A 27,047-nucleotide genomic window follows, 5' to 3' on the forward strand; every position below is an offset into this window, starting at 1 on the left:
AGGGGTCTGCTACTCACTCACACACACATCCAGGGTTACTCACATATCCCAACGCCTTGACCTCTAAATGGGTTATTCTGTTCAACGAAAGTGTAATGTCTTAGTGATATCAAAACATATGTGATGAATGAAGCTCTGCAGTAGCTAGAAGCAACTTATTTAGCAAATATGTTCCGCTGGAGACAAGCTAAAGAAAACAGCAAAATTAACTGTAATTTCTCTAGATTGGCATCTGTCCATGATAAGTATCTCTAAAGATGTTTCCAATAGTTATGGTGTCAACAAGCATATTTTTTTTCTCATATAACTTGTTTCCAAATCATATTAAATATTCATATCTAAATCTCAATTATATTTAAGAGATGAGTGGGCCAATGAAATGTGCTGGCCCATTTTTGGTGTGGAGGCAGCCAATCAGAAGCTCGGAACCAGAATGAGAAGGTGGACTTGGCCAATGAGCTGTGTAGGAGCACGGTGAGAGGTTAAAGGGTGGTGTGTGTGTGTGTGTGTGGGACAGACAGACAGTGTTTGATGGGTCAGAGAGAGTTTACTGTCCTACTCAGTGTGGTTCCTCAGGGCTCCTCTACCTTATTGATCGCCCTGAGGTGCTCCAGTCTACAGTGAAGAGAGCGAAAGAGAGGTGTGTGTGTGTTCATATGAGTGTGTGTGTATTTACGTGTGTGTGAGTCAGAGAAAGGAAGAGAGAAAGAGGGAGTGTGTGAGAGAGCGGGACTCTGAAGCATTGACTTCTAGGCTACTCTCCTCCACAATAAGAGTCCGCAACAGGAAATGCTCTTTACCCCTGCCCTGCGCTTGGTTTGCTGTAGCTCCTCAGGACCATATGGAGGATCTACATAGGGTGTGTCGGTGTGTTTCGGTGTGTGCGCTGTGTTCTTGACCACAGTACCTCACCAGATGCTCAGTGTCTAAGCTGTGAACAAGGAGTAATCTGCGGAACCATCTCACAGTGCACTGAGACACAAATACACAGTCTTCTCTCCAAAGTGTGTGTGTGAGTATAAGTGTGTGTGTGAGTATAAGTGTGTGTGTGAGTATAAGTGTGTGTGTGAGTATAAGTGTGTGCATGTATTGTCAGTTCCTTAGCACTAAAGGAAAATTCAAGTTGACCTGGTTATCGATTTCTTTCAGGATGGGGGTGAGAGAGTTGGTGTGATTTTGGCATAAATAAATTAAAGGGAGCCTAGAGGGTTACCCGGGACAGGATTGAGATGTAGATTTAAGCACAGCGTTATTCAGTTCAGTTTGCACCTGTGCTATAAATCAATAACCCCTTTACATAGCTGGAGAACTCCACAGGCTAACTAACTAACACACACACACACACACACACACACATCAGACATGTCGCTCCAGATTCACTTTGAAATTGGACATCCATCCATGTCCAGAGGACATTGGGAGATGCTTTCAAAATCCACCACTAGGGGTAACGGTGAGCACTATTACTATCAAGTAGGCTTGGGTTTTACTAGGGTGTTGTGGCCGGGAGCCGCAAGCTCCGGCTCCGAGGGTCATGTATTCAGTTCCAGTACTAACTCTATCCCAAACCTTAACTCTCAACTGTTGAATATGACTTTTGGAGAAACATGGAGAGAGGTCAGAATCTGAAGTTAAATCGGTCAAACCGTGAGATCGTGTTGTATGCAAACACACACACACACACACACACACACACACACACACACACACACACACACACACACACACACACACACACACACACACACACACACACACACACACACACACACACACACACACACCACACACACACACACCACACACACACAGGCAGTGAATACGCTAAATGAGGGTAGCATACCCCTGGTCCCCACCTGTCTACATTAATCCAGCATGTCAAAGCTGAGAATCAGCGCTGCCTGCTCTCCCAGACTGACTGACACTTTGCAGAGGCCTGGTCTGCATCAGTTCTAATTTAGCCTATGTGTGTGCGTGCGTGTGTATGTTTGTGAGTATGTGTGTATGTGTGTGTGTGTGTCATGTGAGAGGAAGTGATGGGAAAGAGAAGAGAACCATTTGAACCGCTGCATCCCTAAAGGTAGGCGTTCAAAGCACTTCAAAGCCCATCACTAAATAACCACTGATAGTTCAAAACAGCAGCAAAACACTGAGCCCAGCTCATCCCTAAACAGACAGATCGCCAGACAGGTAGACATAAGCAGGTAGGCAGGCAGAAAGACAGGCACGCAGGCAGGCAGAAAGACAGGCACGCAGTCAGAAAGACAGACACACACACACACACACACACACACACACACACACACACACACACACACACACACACGCTGACAGTGGGTCTGTTCTGGTGATGGGTATTACAGCAGGCGAGCAGCAGCAGGGGACTCCTGACACTAATATATTTTCACATGAAAAAGAGGAGATAGAAACCGTGATGGACAGAGAAAAAGAAAAACAGTAAAGGAGAGTGATACACGGAGAGGGATGAGAGAAAGAGAGACTGAGCAAGAAAGAGAGAAAGCGAGAGAGCGAACAAGACAGTAGGGCTGAGGCGGGAGCCCAGGGGAGGTGGCGAGGAAGACGGACAGCAAAAGATAGTGGATGGGAGGTTGGAGAAAGAGACAGACAGGCAGGGAGAGATAGAGGCAGGCTAAGCTCCTTGGGGACGCTGGGAGTTTTATTATCATTCACATCCACTCTGATCCCTGTCCCTCGCCACCTGCGGCCATTTTGGAGCAATCCTGACCCGTTAGTGCACTGGGCTCTCCATGGACCACCTGCAATTAAAAAGCCAGGGAGGAAACAGATTAAACAGGAACATCTCAAATCCATAATCCCCCTGCTGCTCCTGCTGCCGCGGCCTTTACGACTTCTGTTGTCCTCCTGGGGGAAGAGTCTGTGAAGTAGAGGGAGAGAAAGAGAGAGAATTTAGTCTGCAAGAGAAAGTCTAGTTTGCTATTATCGGTGACATTCACCATCCTAATGTAAAACAGACAATCTTGCATTTGTCTCTGTTCCGATACCTATGGTTTTTCACCAGTACTTCTCATTAAGGACGATGCTGCCATCGCAAAGTGTGTCGGGCATGGATTCGTTTTTAAATGTTAGAGCATGTACTGTAGCATAACGAAGCAAGGCGTGAATGACAAACAACGTGTAATGATGTGTAGCATATTATAGTGTTGTACTGTAGCATACAGCATTGTAGCATTACGTAGTGTTAGCCTTGCTTAGTTGTCGTTTCCACCATGCACTCCCCATGCTAACTGACTGACAGGAGAGATGACACTAGTGGTGTGAAAGTCAGATCAGGGAGAGAGGAAAGTTGGTAATTATTTAGGTATACAAATGTGCTTGTCTGTTTAAGTGTGCTTTGGAAATCTGACAGGGATTAAATGGACATGTCATAATGCAAAGTAGACAGATCTAAGACTGAGAGAGAGAGAGTAGGAGAGAGGCATAGAGAGGAGTGAGGCAGAGAGAGAGAGAGAGAGAGTAGGAGAGAGGCAGAGAGAGGAGTGAGGCAGAGAGAGGAGTGAGGCAGAGAGAGGAGTGAGGCAGATAGAGGAGAGAGGCAGAGAGAGGAGTGAGGCAGAGAGAGGAGTGAGGCAGATAGAGGAGTGAGGCAGAGAGAGGAGTGAGGCAGAGAGAGGAGTGAGGCAGAGAGAGGAGTGAGGCAGACAGAGAGAGAAGGCGAGAGAAAGAGAGAGGTAGAGAGAAAGAGAGAGGAGAGGCAGAGAGAGGAGAGAGGCAGAGAGAAAGAGAGAGGCAGAGAGAGAGAGAGGAGGGAGGAGTGAGGCAGAGAGAGGAGTGAGGCAGAGAGAGGAGTGAGGCAGAGAGAGGAGTGAGGCAGAGAGAGAGAGAAGGCGAGAGAAAGAGAGAGGAGAGAGGCAGAGAGAAAGAGAGAGGCAGAGAGAGAGAGAGGAGAGAGGCAGAGAGAGGAGTGAGGCGGAGAGAGAGGAGTGAGGCGAGAGGCAGAGAGAGAGAGAGGAGTGAGGCAGAGAGAGAGAGAGAGAAGGCGAGAGAAAGAGAGAGGCAGAGAGAGAGAAGGCGAGAGAAAGAGAGAGGCAGAGAGAGGAGTGAGGCAGAGAGAGAGAAGGCGAGAGAAAGAGAGAGGCAGAGAGAGAGAGAGAGAGAGAGAGAGAGGAGAGAGGCATAGAGAGGAGTGAGGCAGAGAGAGAGAGCAGGCGAGAGAAAGAGAGAGGCAGAGAGAGAGAGCCTCTGCCTGTGAATAACCATTTGGCTTACTCACTGATGGCCTGCTGCACGTTCTCAGACCGTCAATCTGGATGGAATGTTTTATTCATGTCCTCTATCGCTCATTTCACACTCTCTCTCCCATTCACTCACTCACATACACACAATCTCCCTCTCCGTTGCTCTCTCATTATCGCACTCTCTAACACACTCCCTTGCAGTGGTACTTTACAGTCAGTAGAGGAAGTGAAAGAATACTCCTCATCTGAGATGAGCTAAACATATTCATTTTGGTTCCTTCCTTTGTGTCTCCAACAGCCCAACCAGACAACAGAAACATATCTTCCTTGATTTCCTCTTATTTCAAACCGCTGTCTCTCTCTCCCTTCTTTCTCATATTCCTTGTTTCTCTCTCGCTGTATATTATTTATGTGTGAGGATTGGTATAGCGTATTCTAATCTTTCCAAATGAATTACACCTCCCCTCGTTATTCCTTCCTCCTAAGGCTCTCTAAGATCTCTTTCTTTCTCAGTGGAATTGAATATTGCTTTTGTAATCTTGCAGACGGAGGGCCTTTGGTCATGCATTGGGTTCTGATGGCTGTTCCTGGTGCTGATGCAGGTATGTGTGTGTTTCTGCTGCTCTCAGCTTCCTGTGCTGATTAAACCCAGGGTTAAACAGGGGTCAGGTGAAACTAATTATGAGACTGACACCTGTAGTTCATTCAAATGTGAATAACAGTTCGATATCTGCGGAAGTGTTTTCTTTGCTGCAGTAGGTCTATCTACTCTCTCAGGGGGGCTTGTGAATGCTGTGTAGGCCATCTAGAATACACCGGGAATTTTATATATGTGATCCAGATATTTTGACTTCTTACTTCTCTAAACATTTATTTTTTCAATATTCTTTCCCAACAGAGTTCTGAGATTTCTCATAGATTTCTCATTTCTTGTAGTTACTACATGATTCCATATGTTTTATTTAATTGTTTCATTGTCTTCACTATTAGAAAAAAAACGAACCCCCCCCTGGAATGAGTAGGTGTGTCTAAACTTTTGACTGGTACTATATGTGTTTTTTAGAAGTGAATGTAAGTCTAGTGGTTCTTCCTGTCTCAGCTGTCTCGGTGTACTCTGGCTTTATTGACTGGTAGTAGAGAACGTGGGAGGCAGATTCCTCCCTGATGGCATTGGTATGCACATAGCACACAGCAGACTCTCTAAATCTTATTGAAATATTCAAGACTCTCCTCTTTAATTGTGAATAATAGCATCAGGAATAGAATCAGTATAACGAATCCCTACTTCACCAATTATACTGGCATCAATTTGCTTCAATCTAGAGAGAAAGGGCGAGAAGATGTGTGTGTGTGTGTGTGTGTGTGTGTGATAACCAAGCCCAAGGTAGTGTGTGTATATGTGTACTTGGGTGTGTGATAACCAAGCCCAAGGTAATAAAACACTTTTTTTTCTCTTCGCCTCACTTGTTTTGTAGAGAGAGAAGAGAGAAGAGAGAGAGCTGAGTTGCTATGCAGATTTATTCTGAATAATAACAAGATGTGAATACATCCATACCAGTCAGGGTCTGTGTTCCTTATCGAGGTGAGTCTCACACAATAACACTGTCCTCAGGGACTCAGTCTATCTGGGAGACTAATGGCGAGAGACACATAATAGAGAAACAATTCAGCATAGAAAAGTCGATAATGTGTTTTGACTTAATAAATCTGCTGTCACTCACTGAGACAAGTTTTGAGTAATGTTTGATATTCTTGGCATTAGATTCGAGGTATTTTATCTTTGTAAATCTATCATTCTATCAACAGAGAGACGAAAGGGAGAAAAACAGAGTTGAACTCTCAGCTAAGACCTAAATATTGCAGGGAGTAAACTGCAAAGAGACTTAAAACATCTTTATGATAGGAGGCAGCATTTCCACTTTTGGATGAATTGCGTGCCCATAGTGAACTGCCTCCTACTCTGTCCCAGATGCTAATATATGCATATTATTATTACTATTGGATATAAAACACTCAGACGTTTCTAAAACTGTTTGAATGATGTCTGTGAGTATAACACAGACATATAACATATGGCAGGCAAAAACCTGAGAAAAAATCCAAACAGGAAGTGAGAATTCTGAGACTGGTCAATGTTCAACTCATCGCCTATTCAATTCCCTGTAAGATATGGATCTGTTTGCACGTCCTATGCCTTCCACTAGATGTCAACAGTCTGTAGAACGTGGAATGAAGCCTCTAGTGTGATGTGGGGCCGGATGGGAGGTGTTTCAGTCATTGGTCTGGCAGAATGCCAGTTCCTGGTCACGCGCGTTCCAAACGATATTGTCTTGCTTTCCATAACTTCTAGAGACACAAAGGAATTCTCCAGTTGGAACGTTATTGGATAGTTATGATAACAACATCCTGAAGATTGATTGGTTTGACCAGTTTATTCGACCTGTTATATAACTTTCTGAAGTTTTCGTCCGAGTTCGCCTGCAGCTGCGCGAGCGTTTGGACATGTGCACTAAACATGCTAGCAAAAGTAGCTACTTAGACATAAGTAATGGACATTATCGAACAAAACAACATTTATTGTGGAACTAGGATTCCTGGGAGTGCATTCTGATGAAGATGATCAAAGGTAAGGGCATATTTATGATGTAATTTCCTATTTCTGTTGACTCCAACATGGCGGAGAAATTTTGTTATTTTTGAGCGCAGTCTCAGATTATTGCATGGTGTGCTTTTTACATCAAGTTTTTTTGAAATCTGACACAGCGGTTGCATTAAGAACAAGTGTATCTTTAATTGTATGTAAAACATGTATCTTTCATCAAAGTTTATGATGAGTATTTCTGTTATTTGATGTGGCTCTCTGCAATTTCCTCTGATATTTTCGAGGCATTTCTGAACATGGCGCCAATGTAAACCAAGATTTGTGGATATAAATATGCACATTATCGAACAAAACATAAATGTATTGTGTAACATGATGTCCTATGAGTGTCATCTGATGAAGATCATCAAAGGTTAGTGATTCATTTTATCTCTATTTCTGCTTTTTGTGACTACTATCTTTTGCTGGGAAAATGGCTGTGTTTTTCTGTGGCTATGTACTGAGCTAACATAATCGTTTGGTGTGCTTTTGCCGTAAATCCTTTTTGAAATCAGACATGTTGGCTGGATTCACAACATGTGTAGCTTTAATTTGGTGTCTTTCATGTGTGATTTCATGAAAGATTGATTTTTATAGTAATATATTTGAATTTGGCGCGCTAAATTTTTTCTGGCTTTTGGCCAAGTGGGACACTACCGTCCCACATATCCCAGAGAAGTTTTAACAGGAGGGAGTAGAAAAACATGGTGTCTCACTCACAGGTGTTGTAGAAGGGGAAATGTCAGGGCTGGTCTGATAAACACACACTGTAAACACACACACTGTAAACACACACACACACACACACACACACACACACACACACACACACACACACACACACACACACACACACACACACACACACACACACACACACACACACACACACTGTAAACACACACAGACACAGTGAACCTCTGCCCTCAAACCCCTCCTCTTCCCTTCAATCACCCCACATCTAAATATCTCTATTTCCTTCCCTGCTTCCCCTTTCACCCTCCGCAACCCGGAGTCGGGTAGAAATGAATACATGAACAAACTGCGGAACTTCAGTTGACATCCTAATATACTACACACAGGACTGGAGGGCAATTACAAAAATAAAAGGAATGAGAGAGAAAGAGAGGGGGGGTCAACAACAAATGATTGAGAGGCAGAGAACCTCTCCACATATGAGATGCGTTGGAAATTAGATTTCCAGTTTCCAATGAATTTGTAGCCAGTGCTTCCCAGCCATAGGCATAATACATGACCTGGGTGTTAATGTGTTGTGATTCCTTTCTTTTCCCACTTCACTTCCTCGAACAGCATATTGACTTTTTCAGCTGTGTTTATTAGAATTTCTCATTATCTTGACATTTCACTGAGGCTTTGCAGCTTATTGGGATCCCAGAGTGGTCTGACGTGTTGACTCGAAAGGAAGGAGGCAATCTTCCCTGTGAAATAAAACACTTTCAGAAAGCCTAACAATGCTAGACGGCTGCATGTCTTATTGTCATGTAAAAATACAACTTTGGATTGGATGCTGTCATTATGGTGTATGGTAGGGGGAGGCTTCTGAAGGGGCCGGAACGGAGCAAATGGAATGGCATCAAAAACCTGGAAACCATGTGTTTGATGTATTTGATACTATTCCTCGAATTCCGCTCCAGTCATTACCATTCTCCCCAACAAAGGTGCCACCAAGTTCCTGTGGTGTATGGTAGGGTTAGGGTTAGGGTTAGGGTTAGGGTGTGGATCTGCTCTTATGGGTGTTGTTCTACTGTTATTGGTAGAGCTACCACATATGTTTTAAGAGCCCTTGGTTTCCTTCTCTAAGTGGCTGAACTGAAATAACTCCAAGATTTTTTACTGGTCATGTCCCAACAGACCAGTTTGATGTTGAGGAAATATTAACAGGGCAAAGGGTTGAAGGACACATGGAACAGGGAACAGACAGTAAAAGATCCACTTACTGGGTCAAACAAAACTAACGGTTAGGGTTAAAGGTTGAGATATAGACCTGCACTACCAATACAACACATCTATAAGAAGATTAAAGACTGCCTTACAAACAGCCATTTATTTGGGGTTAATGTCTGCCTATAGGAAGTTATGTGGCATCAAAACAATATTCTATAGCCTCAATTGGGGTTTCCTAAATCACATGCAAAATAACATTTAATCACACATTTTCAGGTCAAGCTCAAGATTTCTAAATCACAATGTTGACATGGGTTGACATATCCCCCCCCTCTCTCACTCTCGCTTGCTCTCTTTACCTCTCTTTCTCTTTCTCCCGCTCTCTACCTCTCTCTCCCTTTCTCCCTATCTCTCTCCCTCTCTCGCTCTCTCTCTCTCTGTTAATCCTCCCAGCCCCATGAAGCCATTCCAACAGGTGAGGGATGTTTGTAGCACAATAACTATTTATACTCTGTCTCACCCAGCTGCTATTTCAAATATTAAATAAATAAAACAAGGCCTTCAATTAATGTGGAATCATGGCTGCGTTGTCAGTCAGCTTTTCTTCGGATTAGGTCTGGAGCCCCATCGCCGTTTCCTCTCGCCTCTGTCTCTGCCACAAAAGGTAGGGGTAGCATTATGTGAGATGCGTGTTGTGTTAAAGCCCTCAGATTGGGCCTTTTTTTATGAGCTGGCTTGTCAAGGGGATCATGGCATTTACTGTGTTAAAGTATCACCAGCATGTCAGATCACAGGCCCCCGCTTGAGATGGGATGGGCTTTACAATCACACACACACACACACACACACACACACACACACACACACACACACACACACACACACACACACACACACACACACACACACACACACACACACACACACACACACACACACACACACACACACACACACACACACACACACACTGGATCTGTTACTGTACACCATCTTGGAACAATGGGGTAGAGATCTTTACCATTTTGGCAAGGTCAGGCCAGGGTTACTTTAAGAAATGAGGAGATGGGAAACTCTATTGGATTTGTATTAACAGACATTGTGAACGATGCCCGTATGTTAGTCCGGAAGCTAGAGTGGAAACCGGTCGCATTCCGCTTCGCTCCTCAGGTAGTATCACATTTTCACATTCTCATTTCATTTCATTACAGTACAACGGTTTGATTTGTTTAATCTTAGCTAGCTACTTAGCCGTCTTTGTATCAAAGATAATTGCGTAGCTAGCCAGCTATTCTTCGTTCTTTTAACGTAACTTTTAACGTAACGTAGTCAACACTGCTACCTAGCCAGCTTCGCTACCTTCCGCTTCGCTCCTCAGGTAGTATCACATTTTCACATTCTCATTTCATTTCATTACAGTACAACGGTTTGATTTGTTTAATCTTAGCTAGCTACTTAGCCGTCTTTGTATCAAAGATAATTGCGTAGCTAGCCAGCTATTCTTCGTTCTTTTAACGTAACTTTTAACGTAACGTAGTCAACACTGCTACCTAGCCAGCTAGCCACCGAACAGCAACACTGTAGTAACTATTACATTCAACGGAACGACTCGATTAGTGTAGTGTTAGCTAGCTACATAGTTGTCTTTGCTGTCTTTGTTTCTAAGATAACTGCGTAGTTTAGACTAATTCGGTTAGCTAGCCAGCTATTTTTCGTCCTTTTAACGTAACGTAACGTAGTCAACACTGCTCGCTAGCCAGCTAGCCACCGAATAGCAACACTGTAGAAACTATTACATTCAACGGATCAACGGAACGATTGATTAGTGTAGTGTTAGCTAGCTACATAGTTGTCTTTGCTGTCCTTGTATCTAAGACAATTGTGTAGTTTATACTAATTAACGAGCCAGTTACCGAGGTTACCTAGCCAGCGACACTCTCAAACAAAGTCAACAACGCAGCCACTGCTAGCTAGCCCACTTCCGCAGTACTGTATCATTTTAATAATTTTGGTCAATAAGATTTCTGCAACGCAAGCTTAACTTTCTGAACATTCGAGACGTGTAGTTCACGTGTCATTCCAATCTCCTTTGCATTAGCGTAGCCTCTTCTGTAGCCTGTCAACTATGTGTCTGTCTATCCCTGTTCTCTCCTCTCTGCACAGACCATACAAACGCTTCACACCGCGTGGCCGCGGCCACCCTAACCTGGTGGTCCCAGCGCGCACCACCCACGTGGAGTCCCAGGTCTCCGGCAGCCTCTGGAACTGCCGATCTGCGGCCAACAAGGCAGAGTTCATCTCAGCCTATGCTTCCCTCCAGTCCCTCGACTTCTTGGCACTGACGGAAACATGGATCACCACAGATAACACTGCTACTCCTACTGCTCTCTCCTCGTCTGCCCACGTGTTCTCGCACACCCCGAGAGCTTCTGGTCAGCGGGGTGGCGGCACCGGGATCCTCATCTCTCCCAAGTGGTCTTTCTCCCTTTCTCCCCTTACCCATCTGTCTATCGCCTCCTTTGAATTCCATGCTGTCACAGTTACCAGCCCTTTCAAGCTTAACATCCTTATCATTTATCGCCCTCCAGGTTCCCTTGGAGAGTTCATCAATGAGCTTGATGCCCTGATAAGCTCCTTTCCTGAGGACGGCTCACCTCTCACAGTTCTGGGTGACTTTAACCTCCCCACGTCTACCTTTGACTCATTCCTCTCTGCCTCCTTCTTTCCACTCCTCTCCTCTTTTGACCTCACCCTCTCACCTTCCCCCCCTACTCACAAGGCAGGCAATACGCTCGACCTCATCTTTACTAGATGCTGTTCTTCCACTAACCTCATTGCAACTCCCCTCCAAGTCTCCGACCACTACCTTGTATCCTTTTCCCTCTCGCTCTCATCCATCACTTCCCACACTGCCCCTACTCGGATGGTATCGCGCCGTCCCAACCTTCGCTCTCTCTCCCCCGCTACTCTCTCCTCTTCCATCCTATCATCTCTTCCCTCTGCTCAAACCTTCTCCAACCTATCTCCTGATTCTGCCTCCTCAACCCTCCTCTCCTCCCTTTCTGCATCCTTTGACTCTCTATGTCCCCTATCCTCCAGGCCGGCTCGGTCCTCCCCTCCTGCTCCGTGGCTCGACGACTCATTGCGAGCTCACAGAACAGGGCTCCGGGCAGCCGAGCGGAAATGGAGGAAAACTCGCCTCCCTGCGGACCTGGCATCCTTTCACTCCCTCCTCTCTACATTTTCCTCTTCTGTCTCTGCTGCTAAAGCCACTTTCTACCACTCTAAATTCCAAGCATCTGCCTCTAACCCTAGGAAGCTCTTTGCCACCTTCTCCTCCCTCCTGAATCCTCCTCCCCCTCCTCCCCCCTCCTCCCTCTCTGCAGATGACTTCGTCAACCATTTTGAAAAGAAGGTCGACGACATCCGATCCTCGTTTGCTAAGTCAAACGACACCGCTGGTTCTGCTCACACTGCCCTACCCTGTGCTCTGACCTCTTTCTCCCCTCTCTCTCCAGATGAAATCTCGCGTCTTGTGACGGCCGGCCGCCCAACAACCTGCCCGCTTGACCCTATCCCCTCCTCTCTTCTCCAGACCATTTCCGGAGACCTTCTCCCTTACCTCACCTCGCTCATCAACTCATCCTTGACCGCTGGCTACGTCCCTTCCGTCTTCAAGAGAGCGAGAGTTGCACCCCTGCTGAAAAAACCTACACTCGATCCCTCCGATGTCAACAACTACAGACCAGTATCCCTTCTTTCTTTTCTCTCCAAAACTCTCGAACGTGCCGTCCTTGGCCAGCTCTCCCGCTATCTCTCTCAGAATGACCTTCTTGATCCAAATCAGTCAGGTTTCAAGACTAGTCATTCAACTGAGACTGCTCTTCTCTGTATCACGGAGGCGCTCCGCACTGCTAAAGCTAACTCTCTCTCCTCTGCTCTCATCCTCCTAGACCTATCGGCTGCCTTCGATACTGTGAACCATCAGATCCTCCTCTCCACCCTCTCCGAGTTGGGCATCTCCGGCGCGGCCCACGCTTGGATTGCGTCCTACCTGACAGGTCGCTCCTACCAGGTGGCGTGGCGAGAATCTGTCTCCTCACCACGTGCTCTCACCACTGGTGTCCCCCAGGGCTCTGTTCTAGGCCCTCTCCTATTCTCGCTATACACCAAGTCACTTGGCTCTGTCATAACCTCACATGGTCTCTCCTATCATTGCTATGCAGACGACACACAATTAATCTTCTCCTTTCCCCCTTCTGATGACCAGGTGGCGAATCGCATCTCTGCATGTCTGGCAGACATATCAGTGTGGATGACGGACCACCACCTCAAGCTGAACCTCGGCAAGACGGAGCTGCTCTTCCTCCCGGGGAAGGACTGCCCGTTCCATGATCTCGCCATCACGGTTGACAACTCCATTGTGTCCTCCTCCCAGAGCGCTAAGAACCTTGGCGTGATCCTGGACAACACCCTGTCGTTCTCAACTAACATCAAGGCTGTGGCCCGTTCCTGTAGGTTCATGCTCTACAACATCCGCAGAGTACGACCCTGCCTCACACAGGAAGCGGCGCAGGTCCTAATCCAGGCACTTGTCATCTCCCGTCTGGATTACTGCAACTCGCTGTTGGCTGGGCTCCCTGCCTGTGCCATTAAACCCCTACAACTCATCCAGAACGCCGCAGCCCGTCTGGTGTTCAACCTTCCCAAGTTCTCTCACGTCACCCCGCTCCTCCGCTCTCTCCACTGGCTTCCAGTTGAAGCTCGCATCCGCTACAAGACCATGGTGCTTGCCTACGGAGCTGTGAGGGGAATGGCACCTCAGTACCTTCAGGCTCTGATCAGGCCCTACACCCAAACAAGGGCACTGCGTTCATCCACCTCTGGCCTGCTCGCCTCCCTACCACTGAGGAAGTACAGTTCCCGCTCAGCCCAGTCAAAACTGTTCGCTGCTCTGGCACCCCAATGGTGGAACAAACTCCCTCACGACGCCAGGACAGCGGAGTCAATCACCACCTTCCGGAGACACCTGAAACCCCACCTCTTCAAGGAATACCTAGGATAGGATAAAGTAATCCTTCTGACCCCCCCCCCCCCCCTTAAAAGATTTAGATGCACTATTGTAAAGTGGTTGTTCCACTGGATGTCATAAGGTGAATGCACCAATTTGTAAGTCGCTCTGGATAAGAGCGTCTGCTAAATGACTTAAATGTAAATGCAAATGTTGTCAATGGAGATTCTGGGACATGAGAGTCAATTGGGTTCTAGCTCAACAAAAAAAACATTAGCATGAATTACGTGAACAAGAAGCACAACATGACAAATATTTTCTGAGATGTGAGATAATTACCTTGTTGTTTATAATATCGAACAGTTGTAAAAATATTTTTGAGGAAAATAAGCATATTTCTCGACTCATACCCTGACTTTTAGAAGAGATTGTGTGACAATTAGCTTAGCAACCGCGTGACGCAGCATGACAATTTGAACACGATTGTCTGCTGGGTGGGGTCTTACAGTATATGTTCCTCCATTCATTGGCCATTGAGATCAAATCAAATGTTATTTGTCACATGCTTTGTAAACAACAGGTGTAAACTAACAGTGAAGTGCTTACGGGCCCTTCCCAAAGTAAAAAACGTAATAATAAATGTAATAAAAAATACACAATGAGTAACAATAACTTGGCTATATACACGGGTACCATTACCGAGTCGATGTGTATGGGTACTAGGTAATTGAGGTAGATATGTACATAAAACTAAGACTAAAGTGACAGATAATAAACAGTAACAGCAGCATATGTGATGATGAGACAAAAAAGTTTGTGCAAAAAAAAGAAGCTCAACGCAGATAGTCCAGGTAGTTATTTGGTTAAATATTTAATGAACTATTTAGCAGTCTTATGGCTTGGGGGTAGAAGCTGTTGAGGGTCCTGTTGGTTCCAGATTTGGTGCATTGGTATAGTTTGCCATGTGGTAGCGGAGCGAACAAAGGGAGCTCGGCCCCAGTGATGTACTGGGCTGTACGCACTACCCTCTGTAGCACCTTGTGGTCGGATGCCAAGCAGTTGCCATACCAAGCGGTGATGCAGTCAGTCAAGATACTCTCAAAGGTGCAGCTGTATAACTTTTTGAGGATCTGAGGGCCCATGCAAAAAAAATGTCAGCCTCCTGAGGGGGAAGATGCGTTGTCGTGCCCTCTTCACGACTGTGTTGGTGTGTGTGGACCATGATAGATCCTTAGTAATGTGGACACCTGAAGTTCTCGACCCGCTCCACTACAGTCCCGTCGATGTGAATGGGGACGTGTTCGACCCTCCGTTTCCTGTAGTCCACAATCAGCTCCTTTGTCTTGCTGACATTGAGGGAGAGGTTGTTGTTATGGCACCACAGTGCCAGGTATCTGACCTCCTCCCTATAGGATGTCTCATCGTCGCCTGTGATCAGGTCTAACACCGCCGTGTCGTCGGCAAACGTAATGATGGTCTGATATGCACTGAGAGTCATGCGCGGCCACACAGGTGTGGGTTAGCAGGGAGTACAGGAGGGGACTAAGCACACACCCCTGTGGGTAGATATCTTCACGGGTCTAACAGACCCAAAATTACGAGATCGGGTCCGGTTCCTAAATTCAGACTTTTGTCTCGGATCTGGGTCGAGTCTGGTATAATTGCCAGGGGTCTCGGGTATATGCAGTTCAGATTGATTTACTGACTGGACCCGATTGGACCCATCCTCTCTTCATTTAATGTTTGTGAGGTGATGAGAACTGCACAAGCTTGTTTTCTGTGTCAGCCAATTGCAACTCAATAATACATATAGCTTATGTCCAGCTCAAACTGGTTACTGATGCTCACCTCATGTGTACCTGCTGCTGACAAAAAGAAAGAACAAGTGAAGCAGCCTTGACCTAGGCTACTGTTGACTGCAAAGCCTAAGTAAAATGAAAGTTAAATGAGAAAGAGTATAGTGAAAAGAAGCTGACGAGGGAAATGTCCTCGGGACAAGTTTCAATATTGTAGTGGATCAAGATGAGAAGAACATTGGTGCAGCCAAATGGACTGTGTGCATCTCACTATTCAGGTTTGATGCAATTTTCAAACTTTTATATATTGATATTCATATTTATTATAATTTGTTTTATCATTATTATTATTATTATTGTATATCATTATTATTATTGTAGGCCTATTTAAGAATCTAAACCAATTATTTAAATATTAAAAATTGTTTTAGGAAAGTAAAAACTCTCTGTGGTCATTAAAGATCCCACGGCACTTATTGTAAGAGTAGGGGTGTTAACCCGTGCCCTGGCTGAAATGTCCAATCTGGCCTTCATACCATCATGGCCACCTAATCATCCCCAGCATCCAATTGGCTGATTCATCCCCCCTCCTCTCTCCTGTAACTATTGTAGTGGGTGGGTCCCAAAGACCCTCCCCATTATTGATTAAGGGGACCTTAAGATTCATATGTTTTGCTGCAGGTCTTATAATAAGATACTTCTGCTATGTGTCTAAAATCTCTGCCACTATACGTTGCACAAGCCATCTATATTAGTCTTTGTGGTTAACCTCTCTGGGGTAGTGGGCAGTATTTTGACATCCGGATGAAAAGCGTGCCCAAAGTAAACTGCCTGTTACTCAGGCCCAGAAGCTAGGATATGCATATAATTGGTAGATTTGGATAGAAAACACTCTAAAGTTTCTCAAACTGTTAAAATAATGTCTGTGAGGATAACAGAGCTGATATGGCAGGCGAAACCCAGAGGACAACCCCGCCCCCCCAAAAAATAAAATGTCAGCTTACCACTGATTTCAATGGCTAGTATTTTAATAATAAGGCAAAGTCCTCCCAGATTGCAGTTCCTAGGGCTTCCACTAGATGTCAACAGTCTTTAGAAAGAGTTTCAGGCTGGTTTTTGGAAAAATTACCCAGAAAATGTAGTTTTTCTAGGTGGCTCCCATTTTGGCCGTAGTGTTTCCAAGCGCGTGGAGGAAAGCGCGTTCTTTCTTATTTATCTCCGGTAATAAACATACTATTCTCCGTCTTAAATTTGATCGTTTATTTGCGTATTAGTATACCTAAGGTTTGATTATAAACGTTGTTTGACTTGTTTGGAAAAGTTTATTAGTAACGTTTGGGATTCATTTTGTATGCATTGTGATGGAGGGAAACTGAGTGGATTATTGACTGAAGCGCGCCAGCTAAACTAAGTTTTTATGGATATAAAGAAGGACATTATCGAACAAAAGGACCATTTGTGATGTAACTGGGACCTTTTGGAGTGCCAGCAGAAGAAGATCCTCAAAGGTAAGGCATTTTTTATATCGCTATTTCTGACTTTGTGTCGCACCTGCCTGGTTGAAATATGATTTTCATGCTTTTGTATGCGGGGCGCTGTCCTCAGATAATCGCATGGTTTGCTTTCACCTTAAGCTTTATCTTGATGTATAACACATGTATTTTCAAGAATGTTAAATATTTGAATTGAGTATTTTTGAATTTCGCTCTCTGCAATTTCACTGGATGTTGGCCAGGTGGGACGCTACTGTCCCACGTACCCTAGAGAGGTTTTAAGCCCTGGCTGTTGCGAGAGTGTGCTTGTAGGCTAGGTCTGAGTCAGACCGAAACTAGATAAAGGGAAGTAACCACTGTCTGGTTTTGATATTTTGATCTTGTGTGACAGTGGATAATTCTAATAAATTCAGAGAAACTACTGTACTAGGTTGCCTTATAAGGTAACCTCAGCTTATTGATACACACATACATTGACGTAGGTGATCATACCACTAGTGAGTGATCACATGTATAAAATCAGCTGTGCCCTTAGGTGGGGTGCAGAACTTACTCGCAAACATGCGTGCTATGTTCCTGATTGTCAACTTCTGTCTGCAATTGCATTACTAAAGGTTTTGATTGATTTACTTAAAGAAGATATTGTCTGACTGCTGATTTCACCAATAAGCCAAAGATTGACAAGGAACAAGGAACCTACCCCGACAGTATTCCCCAGGTCGTTGCTGTAAATGAGAATGTGTTCTCAGTCAACCTAATCGGTCAAATAAGGGTACAAAAATAATCAAATAAATATCAAATCAAATCAAATTTATTTATATAGCCCTTCTTACATCAGCTGATATCTCAAAGTGCTGTACAGAAACCCAGCCTAAAACCCCAAACAGCAAGCAATGCAGGTGTAGAAGCACCTAAAACAATAGGCTATACAGTTTTGAATATACTACACATCGAAACACAACTGACAGTTTTTTAGTAATTTATTATAGCCAGTTTGTAACTGTGTATCACTTGGCCAATATCACTTGTCTATTGATGGTGCTGGCAGCGCCCTGTCGGAGGTTTCTTTCTACTCTCGGATCCGAACCAGCACATGTCTGTTTGGGTCTGTTTTACCACAGGTCTTTTCGGAACGGGTCCGACGGTCTTCTGGTCTATTCGGAACGGGTCTCCGTAAATGTTTTATTTATTTATGCATGCTGGGTCGGGTGGGAAAGCCACGGATCCATTTAGGAACGGGTCCAACTTTTTTGGAACCGGGAAAGCCTCTACCTGAGGGGTCCCAGTGTGGTCAGCATGGCGGAAGTGTTGTTGCTCACCCTCACAACCTAGGGGAGGCCCGTAAAGAAGTCCAGGATCCAGTTGCAGAGGGAGGTGTTCAGTCCTACGGTCCTTAGCTAAGTGAGGAGCTTGGAGGGTACTATGGTGTTGAATGCTTAACTGTAGTCAATGAACAGCATTCTCACATAGGTGTTCCTCTTGTCCAGGTGAGATAGGGCAGTGTGGAGTGCAATCGAGATTGCATCATCTGTTAGGGCGGTATGTGAATTGTAGTGGGTCCAGTGTGTCTGGGATGATGGTATTGATGTGAGCCATGACCAGCCTTTCAAAGCATTTCATGGCTACAGATGTGAGTGCTATGGGGCGATAGTCATTTAGACAGGTTAGCTTGGTGTTTTCGGACACAGGGATTATGGTGGTTTCCTTGAAACATATACAGTGGTTACTCATTTAAAAGTTGCATCATACTGCAGTATAGTGTGCGGTATGCTGAGGTCTGTTAGGCTAAGGTGAGTCGCGGTGCTTGACGTTAATGCTCATTTAAAACACCAGAGGGCGGCTTTGCGCACATCTACTCCATCTAGTCTTTTTTTAAATCATTATTTAATTAACGAAAAGGATGTTGATTAACAAATATTTCCGGCGCCGACAGAGATGGCCGCCTCGCTTCGCGTTCCTAGGAAACTATGCAGTATTTTGTTTTTTTATGTGTTATTTCTTACATCGGTACCCAAGGTAATCTTAGGTTTCATTACATACAGTCAGGAGGAACTACTGAATATAAGAGCAACGTCAACTCACCATAATTACGACCAGGAAAACGACTTTCCCGAAGCGGATCCTGTGTTTTGCCCACCACCCAGGACAATGGATTGGATCCCAGCCGGCGAACTTAAACAACGTCGCCGTAAAAGGGGCAAACGAAGCGGTCTTCTGGTCAGGCTCGCGCACCACTCCCTAGCATACTACTCGCCAATGTCCAGTCTCTTGACAACAAGGTTGATGAAATCCAAGCAAGGGTAGCATTCCAGAGAGACATCAGAGACTGTAACGTTCTTTGCTTCACGGAAACATGGCTCACTCGAGAGACACTATCGGAGTCGGTGCAGCCAGCTGGTTTCTTCACACATCGCGCCGACAGAAACAAGCATCTTTCTGGTAGGAAGAGGGGCGGGGGTGGGGGGGGGGGGGGTATGCCTTATGATTAACGAGACGTGGTGTGATCATAACAACATACAGGAACTCAAGTCCTTCTGTTCACCTGCCTTAGAATTCCTCACAATCAAATGTCGACCGCATTATCTACCAAGAGAATTCTCTTCGATTATAATCACAGCCGTAAAACCCTGGATCATTGTTATTCTAACTTCCGCGACGCATATAAGGCCCTCCCATGCCCTCCTTTCGGAAAAGCTGACCACGACTCCATTTTGTTGCTTCCAGCCTACAGACAGAAACTAAAACAGGAAGCTCCTGCGCTCAGGTCTGTTCAACGCTGGTCCGACCAATCTGATTCCACGCTTCGAGACTGCTTCGATCACGTGGATTGGGATATGTTTCGCATTGCGTCCAACAACAACATTGACGAATACGCTGATTCATTAGAAAGTGCATTGGCGATGTCGTACCCACAGCAACTATTAAAACATTCCCAAACCAGAAACCGTGGATTGATGGCAGCATTCGCGCGAAACTGAAAGCGCAAACCACTGCTTTTAACCAGGGCAAGGTGAGCGGAAACATGACCGAGTACAAACAGTGTATCTATTCCCTCCGCAAGGCAATCAAACAAAATAAGCGTCAGTATAGAGACAAAGTAGAGTTGCAATTCAACGGCTCAGACACAAGAGGTATGTGGCAGGGTCTACAGTCAATCACGGATTACAAAAAGAAAACCAGCCCCGTCGTGGACTAGGATGTCTTGCTCCCAGACAGACTAAATAACTTCTTTGCTCGCTTTGAGGACAATACAGTGCCACTGACACGGCCCGCTACCAAAACCTGCGGACTCTCCTTCACTGCAGCCGAAGTGGGTAAAACATTTAAACGTGTTATCCATCGCAAGGCTGCAGGCCTAGACCGCATCCCCAGCCGCGTCCTCAGAGCATGCGCAGACCAGCTGGCTGGTGTGTTTACGGACATATTCAATCAATCCTTATCCCAGTCTGCTGTCCCCACATGCTTCAAGAGGGCCACCATTGTTCCTGTTCCCAAGAAAGCAAAGGTAACTGAGCTAAACGACTACCGCCCCGTAGCACTCACTTCCGTCATCATGAAGTGCTTTGAGAGACTAGTCAAGGACCATATCACCTCCACCCTACCTGACACCCTAGACCCACTCCAATTTGCTTTCCGCCCCAATAGGTCCACAGACGACGCAATCGCAACCACACTGCACACTGCCCTAACCCATCTGGACAAGAGGAATACCTACGTGAGAATGCTGTTCATCAACTACAGCTCAGTATTTAACACCGTAGTACCCTCAACTCGTCATCAAGCTCGAGACCTTGGGTCTCGACCCCGCCCTGTGCAACTGGGTACTGTACTTTCTTACGGGCCGCCTCCAGGTGGTGAGAATAGGCAACAACATTTCCACCCCGCTGATCCTCAACACTGGGGCTCCAGAAGGGTGCGTTCTGAGCCCTCTCCTGTACTCCCTGTTCACCTACGACTGTGTGGCCATGCACGCCTCCAACTCAAGTTTGCGGACGACACTTAAGTGGTAGGCTTGATTACCAACAACGACGAGACGGCCTACAGGGAGGAGGTGAGGGCCCTCGGAGTGTGGTGTCAGGAAAATCACCTCACACTCAACGTCAACAAAACAAAGGAGATGATTGTGGACTTCAGGAAACAGCAGAGGGAGCACCCCCCTACCCACATCGACGGGACAGTAGTGGAGATAGTAGTAAGTTTTAAGTTCCTCGGCGTACACATCACGGACTACCTGAATTGGTCCACCCACACAGACAGCGTTGTGAAGAAGGCGCAGCAGCGCCTCTTCAACCCCAGGAGGCTGAAGAAATTTGGCTTGTCACCAAAAGCACTCACAAACTTTTACAGATGCACAATCGAGAGCATCCTGTCGGGCTGTATAACCGCCTGGTACGGCAACTGCTCCGCCCACAACCGTAAGGCTCTCCAGAGGGTAGTGAGGTCTGCACAACGCATCACCGGGTCAAACTACCTGCCCTCCAGGACACCTACACCACCCGATGTCACAGGAAGGCCATAAAGATCATCAAGGACAACAACCACCCGAGCCACTGCCTGTTCACCCCGCTATCATCCAGAAGGCGAGGTCAGTACAGGTGCATCAAAGCAGGGACCGAGAGACTGAAAAACAGCTTCTATCTCAAGGCCATCAGACTGTTAAACAGCGACCACTAACATTGAGTGGCTGCTGCCAACATACTGACTCAACTCCAGTCACTTTAATAATGGGAATTCATGTAAAAAATTTATCACTAGCCACTTTAAACAATGCCACTTAATATAATGTTTACATACCCTACATTACTCATCTCATATGTATATACTGTACTCGATACCATCTACTGCATCTTGCCTATGCCGTTCTGTACCATCACTCATTCATATATCTTTATGTACATATTCTTTATCTCTTTACACTTGTGTGTATAAGGTAGTAGTTGTGGAATTGTTAGGTTAGATTACTCGTTGGTTACTACTGCATTGTCGGAACTAGAGGCACAAGCATTTTGCTACACTCACATTAACATCTGCTAACCATGTGTGTATGTGACAAATAAAATTTGATTTGATTTGAAATACTGTATATGCTTATGTCTATTAGATATACAGTAGATACATCACTAACTGGTAAAAGGTTGTTTTGATTATTATGTGGATTATAATACATTTACATATTTGTAGGGGGTTGATGTATTTTCAATAGAGCAAATCAGGTCTGTGATAGTTAGATATGTATAACTTTCGTCTTATGTCAGGTGAACTGTTGTGTCCTCATCTTTTGGTCATTTCATTCAAACATTTTAGTTATAAAAAGAAATAGCAAAGAGAGCCTTAAACAATAAATGGACTGCAACCTGTTGGGTAAAGCAATTGCAATCAGGAATGCATGCCACTGTTTTTAATCTTAGCTGTACTATTATTGTATTTGTTGTGTTTTCCCAAATGGTCCACATTTTTTTAATAATTAATTTCCTTCTCCCTGCTGCCAATCGCAGTGCTCCGAAGCACCTCTCCCTCACATTAGTCTATCAGATACAATGCATTTGGAAAGTATTCAGACCCCTACCCTTTTTTACACATTTTGTTACGTTACAGCCTTATTCTAAAATTGATTAAATTAATTTTTTCCCTCATTAATCTACACACAATAACCCAAAAGGACAAAGTGAAAACAGGTTTTTAGAATGCTTGCACATGTATATATATTGTTTTTATTGAAGTACCACATTTACATAAGTATTCAGACCCTTTAGTCAGTACTTTGTTGAAGCACCTTTGGCAGTGATTACAGCCTCAAGTCCTCTTGGGCATGATGCTACAAGCTTGGCACACCTAGACAAGAACAGCTCAAGGGTAGAACTTCAGCAGTAATAAATGCAAAATTCCTAAATGCAAATAGAGGGTAAACACTGTTCTCAAAAGTGCACTGCAAATGTGAGCGGTGTTTCAGTATGATATGTTGGATAAAGGAATAAAGACAGACACCAATGTCAAGTTCAATAGCCTTGTTAAGCATTGTACAAATCCCTACGCGTGGAGTCTGGGGAACAGTCCGGCTAGTCGAATACCTATCAACTTGACTCCGTAACATCATCCTTTTCAATAGAAAGTGCAAACATAATGGCATAACATTAAGTTCTTAACAGTCAAGTCATAACAATTGAAAAGCATTACATTTTCTTTTTACTTCAGTTGTCATCTTCCTTTTTTGTAACATTTTTTAAAATTATTTTTTATTAACAGACAACAAGTTAACAGTCTCTTGCTTACAGAGTAAGCCTGTCCGGTCGCTTGCACAGCCGACCCACCCGTGAGTAAGTATTGGGTCTGACAGGGGTAGGATTAGGGCCACGAGCTGGAGAGTTTGGTGGGGTAGAAGCCTCACCTTCAGTTGGCTCATGTCTCAATTCTGCGCCCCTTACCCTTAGGCCTGGACTGTGATCCAGCTCATCTAGGTGAGTGTATGGCGTGTTCTGGTTTGTCTGCTCTGCTACGCGCAGATCCACCCGATTGCGACGATAGAGGGAGCCACCAACATCCACCAGGTAAGAACGTGGTGCAACTCTCTGTAGGCATGTGCCCAGCCTCCAAAGTCCTGTGTGGTCTCCCGGCAGCAGTTTCATCCTTATCGTTTCACCCACCTCCAGCTCTGGTAGGTCTCGAGCAGTCCGGTCGTAGAAGCACTTAGCGACCTGCTTTCTGTGACGCAGTTTGTCCATGACGCCAACCATGACGCAGGGCTCAAGTAGCTTGTTAGCTACGGGGATGGTAGTCTTCAGACGTCTGGACAGAAGGTGTTGTGCTGGGCTGCTGTCCATGTATTTGGTGGGTGTGTTCCTCCACTGTAAGATTGCTTTCCATGGGTCATTGCTGTCGCGCAAGGCCCTGCTTAACAGGTTTTTTGCAATCTTGACAGCTGATTCTGCCTTGCCATTTGCTTTTGGGTGTCTTGGAGAGGAGGTCACGTGGTCAAACTCCCATTCTGAGGTGAAACGCTTGAACTGTGCAGTGAATTGTGGGCCATTGTCCGTGATTACCTTGTCAGGCTGACCTTGGCTTGCAAACTGCGCCTTGCAGTGCTTTATGACCGTCTCTGCAGACAAGTCAGGGAGCAGTTCAATTTCCCAAAAGTCAGAGTAGTGATCAACGATGAGAAGATTGTCCTTTTGTCTGTGGCTGAATAAGTCCATGCTGATGATTTGCCAGGCCCTTGTGGGCAGTTCGTGTGACATCATGGTTTCCTTTTGCTGTTCATGAGCGTACTCGTTGCATGTGGTACAGTTGCTGACAAAGTCTTTAATTTCTGCTTGCATGTTTGGCCAGTATAATGTTTCACGAGCCTGGCGGTAGCATGCGTCACCTCCAACGTGACTGGAGTGTATGCAGGTAAGCATCTCTGGACGTAGTAATTTGGGAATAATGACCTTCTGACCTCTGAACAAGATGCCATTTTGCATGCTGATCTCATCTCGAAAGGTCCAGTATTCTCTCACTGTGAAAGGTGTCTCCTCTTTCAGGTATGGCCAACCTGCGAGAGCCATGGACTTCAGTGACTGTAGGTGTTCGTCCTTGTCAGTGTGTTGCCTGATCTGGGCTAGGCGGTGATCTGTGACGTTTAAGTAGTCTGCCTGATTGATCTGTTGAACATCTTGTTGTTCCTGCTGTAGCGAACAGATGGCCTGCCGCTGATAGACAGTGCATCTGCCTGTACATTGTGCTGTTGCCCCGCTCAGTGTGTCGGTGATGTACATCTCTGGTCCTGGCTTGTAAATGACCTTCAGGCTGTAGTTTTGCAGAGTCAGGAGCATGCTTTGAAGCCTCTTGGGCGCGTTGAGGAGAGGTTTACTGAATATGGCAATGAGTGGTTTGTGGTCAGTTTCAGCGGTGACAAGCTCTTGACCATATAAGTAGTGATGGAATCGCTGGCAGGAGAAGACGATGCTGAGGCACTCTTTATCAATTTGTGCATAGTTTTGTTCGGTGGGGGTGAGCGCTCTCGAGGCATAAGGCAGCATCCAAGTCCCCTTTGGCTAGAGTCGCTCTGGATTGTGACAGGCTTCGTGACGTCGTAGTAGCGCAACACTGGCATGGATGAAGCCAGAGATTTAATCTCCTGCACTGCGGCCTCGTGCTTGGGTAGCCAGTGCCATGGTGTGTCTTTATCCAGCAACCGGCGCAGAGGCTCACAGACTGCTGATAGGTGTGGCATGAACTTTGCAAGATATTTTGCAAAACCGATGAGACGCTGTACTCCTTTTGCATCAGACGGGTTTGGCATGTCGAGGATCGCTTGGACCTTGTCTGGGTCCGGCTTCAGGCCTTTTGCCGAGAGATTGTGGCCATGGAAGTGGACGTCTTTCACCTTGAACTGCAGCTTCTTCAGGCCAAGACGAAGCTTAACTGATCGGCAACGCTCCATCAGTGCCAGGAGCTTCACATCGTGGTCGCGTTCTGCTTCTTCGTCTGTATCACCACAGCCTACAATCAGGACATCATCGGCGATGGGTTCAATGCCCTTGAGCCCAGCCAGTAACTCGTGCTGCTTGCGTTGGTATACCTCAGGCACCACTGAGACACCAAACGGGAGCTTGAGCCAGCGTTTCCGACCCCGACCCAGAAGGTAGTCATGAAGCTGCTTTCTTCGTCCAGCTTGCATTGAAGGAATGCATCTCGGGCATCCACCAAGGTGAAAATCCTGGCCTTGGGAAGCTTATAGAGGACATCCTCTAGTGTCGGCATGATGTAGTGGGATCGTTTCAGTGCTTGGTTCAGATGCTTCGGGTCGATGCAGACCCTCAGCTTCTCTGGTTTTTTCACTATGACCATATTGCTGATCCAGTCAGTTGGTTCAGTCACAGATGTCATGTGGCCATCGGCCTCATACTTGTACAGCTGGGCCTTCACAGCCACTTTCATTGCAATGGGCACATTGCAAGGAGCACACTGGACTGGAGTGATGCTCTCATCCACTTCAAAGTGTACCTCCCCAGGCACTGATTCAACGGGCCTGTTGAATACATCGTCATATCTGCTGAGTAGTTGTTCTTTGGACAGGGGTCCATGCTGGACATGATCCACAATGTGCAGGTCATTTAGTACAGTGACCTGCATCAGTCCCAGGCGTTCGCATGTAGAGCCTGAGAGGAGAGGATTTTGACTGGTTTTCACAATCTGAAACTCCAGCTTGTGTTTGCGTCCCCGAATAACACATTCGGTCTCAAAGGTGCCCATAGAGCTCATTAGTTCTCCTGAGTACAGCTTTAGTCTAGTATCGCTGGGCAATAGATGTGTGTCAGGTGCCAGATTGATTTTGTCTTTGTAGCTCATTACGTTGCATGTAGCACCGGAATCCAGTTGACATTGTTGTTGCTTGTTGTGTAATCGTAGTGTCACAAACCATTTCTTCCCTCTTGAGTGTACAGCCCCAATGGATTCATGCATGTAAATGTCACTTTCACTGTTCAGCTCTGAACATTGAGTGACATCATCAACACAGTGAATTTTGCACTCACTCACCCTTCTTTTGCTTTTGAGACACACTTTTGCAAAGTGATTATTAGTTCCACAAGCTCTGCATGGTTTTCCGTAGGCAGGGCAGTGCTCTTTGCCACGTGTGTGTGTATTCCCACAGTATTTACATGCTACGGGGCTCTCTGTGTTCATCGTTCGTGGTGAATTACTCTGCCTCGATTAGTTTTGTCTGAATGTCTGCCTAGCAACAGCGTGAACAGTATCAACGTCGGAGCGTGGGGTTTCGATTTCCATTGCTCTCATTCTCATGTCAGTGACTTCAGCAGTGCGGCACATTTCGATGGCAGTTACTAATGTTAAGCCTCTCTCTCTCTCAGTAGACGCCGGCACGTATTCTCATTTGCAATTCCCAGTACTATTTTGTCACGAATCAATTCATCTTTCAATCCCCCGTATTCACAAGTGGCGGATTTTTCTCTCAAACGGGTTACAAAGTTGTGTACTGACTCACCC

At 45.7% G+C, this 27,047-nt stretch overlaps 1 protein-coding gene across 3 annotated transcripts in view; it reads left to right on the plus strand.

The window, feature by feature from the left end:
* Positions 1 to 4,504: 4,504 nt before the first annotated feature.
* The window catches only part of LOC139574311 (cystine/glutamate transporter-like), a 59,060-nt gene continuing 36,517 nt past the window's right edge, over positions 4,505 to 27,047 (plus strand). For 2 of the 3 annotated variants that reach the window (XM_071398781.1, XM_071398778.1), the window contains exons 1-2: positions 4,505 to 4,819; positions 5,693 to 5,799. The gene's annotated coding sequence lies outside the window, so the exon portion shown is untranslated. The remainder of the gene's footprint in view (positions 4,820 to 5,692; positions 5,800 to 27,047) is intronic. The other variant, XM_071398779.1, reaches the window with a different exon arrangement.

Source organism: Salvelinus alpinus, chromosome 4 (genome assembly GCF_045679555.1).
Source record: "Salvelinus alpinus chromosome 4, SLU_Salpinus.1, whole genome shotgun sequence".
NCBI classification, from domain to species: Eukaryota; Metazoa; Chordata; class Actinopteri; order Salmoniformes; family Salmonidae; genus Salvelinus; species Salvelinus alpinus.